The sequence below is a fragment of the Myotis myotis genome, unplaced genomic scaffold (genome assembly GCF_014108235.1).
Source record: "Myotis myotis isolate mMyoMyo1 unplaced genomic scaffold, mMyoMyo1.p scaffold_m19_p_3, whole genome shotgun sequence".
In the NCBI taxonomy this organism is placed as follows: Eukaryota; Metazoa; Chordata; class Mammalia; order Chiroptera; family Vespertilionidae; genus Myotis; species Myotis myotis.
Genome location: NW_023416335.1, coordinates 53573724 through 53575484, shown reverse-complemented (window position 1 = coordinate 53575484; position 1761 = coordinate 53573724). Strand labels below are relative to the sequence as shown.

Here is a 1761-nt window from a genome sequence, read left to right as displayed (position 1 = left end):
AGAGCGTTGGCCTGCAGACTGAAGGGTCCCAGGTTTGATTCCGGTCAAGGGCACATGTCCAGGTTGCAGGCTTGATCTCCAGTAGGAGGCGTGCGGGAGGCAGCCAGTGAATGATTCTCTCATCATTGATGTTTTTATCTCTCTCCCTCTCCCTTCTTCTCTGAAATCAATAAAAAATATATTTAAAAAAAGAAAAGAAAAAGAAAAAGACACACAGATACAGAAAGCAAAATGATAGTTGCCAGCGGGGAGGTGTGTTGAGGGACTGGGTTAAAAAGGTGAAGGCATTAAGAAGTACAAATCAGGCCGGCCCGCCGGTGAGGTCGGATGCGCCGCGGCAGCCCCGGCCGGGCTCGGAGGCTCCTGGCGGAGAGGAGGCGGCGCCCGGCCGAGGGGCTGAGTAGGCCCTGGACAGAGACAGGGCAGGGCATTGTTCATGCACCGACCGACCTCAGCAGCCCCGGCATGACCTCAGGGAATGGATATTCTGCCTCCAGCATCGCCAGCATTGCCCCCTCCCTAGAATGGTGAGAATAAACCACCACAGGCTAGTGTGAAACCCCAAATCCTGACGCATGTTGTCGAAGGGTTTGTGATCCAGGAGGGGGCGGAGCCTTTCCTGGTGGGACGCTCGTCCCTGCTGGTGGGGAATCTCAGAAAGAAGCATGCACAGTGGTCTTTGCTTGAGAAACTTCCACAGCAGGGCCTTACCACCACCGCCACTGAGTCCGAGATGGAGGAGCCCTATTTGCAAGAATCCAAAGAGGAGGGTACTCCCCTCAAACTCAAGTGTGAGCTCTGCGGCCGGGTGGACTTTGCCTACAAGTTCAAGCGTTCCAAGCGCTTCTGTTCCATGGCCTGTGCAAAAGGGTACAATGTGGGATGCACCAAACGAGTGGGGCTTTTCCACTCAGACCGGAGCAAGTTGCAGAAGGCAGGAGCCACGGCCCACAACCGCCGTCGGGCCAGCAAAGCCAGTCTGCCAACTCTTACCAAGGATACCAAGAAGCAGCCAACAGGCTCTGTACCCCTTTCGGTTACTGCTGCATTGCAGCTAACCCATAGCCAGGAAGACTCCAGCCGCTGCTCAGATAACTCAAGCTAGGAGGAACCCCTGTCACCCATCTCAGCCAGCTCATCCACCTCCCGCCCGCGACAAGGCCCACGCGACCTGGAGCTCCCTGACATGCACATGCGGGACCTGGTGGGCATGGGACACCACTTCCTGCCAAGTGAGCCCACCAAATGGAATGTAGAAGATGTCTATGAGTTCATCCGCTCTCTGCCAGGCTGCCAGGAGATAGCAGAGGAATTCCGTGCCCAAGAAATCGATGGGCAGGCCCTGCTGCTGCTCAGGGAGGACCATCTGATGAGTGCTATGAACATCAAACTGGGGCCCGCCCTGAAGATCTACGCTCACATCAACATGCTCAAGGATTCGTAGGGCTGGCCGGGCAGCCACGGTTCTGGCCCAGGACGCTTCCACCCAGCTGAGCAGAGCCAGACAGACATTCCTGAGGGGTCCAGACATGGGGCCAGGCGGAGGGCAGGGGCTCTCCCTGTGGGGCATGGCTGGTGGGGAGGTGTTGGCACCTCCCAGTGGCTCTCAGGGGCCTTTCTTTCTGTGGGAGGGGCTGAGAGGTAGGTGGCGCAGAAGATGGGGCTTTCTGCTTGTAAATACTGATAGCACTGGCTTCCTCCAAAGTCCCACCACTCTAGCCCCACGCTCTTCCCCTCTTTGTCCCCCATTTTCCAGGGGGT

The 1761-nt window shown here is 57.1% G+C and overlaps 1 pseudogene; it reads left to right on the top strand.

Moving 5' to 3' along the window:
* The first annotated feature begins 398 nt into the window (after nt 1–398).
* LOC118651965 lies at nt 399–1761 on the top strand (annotated as a pseudogene).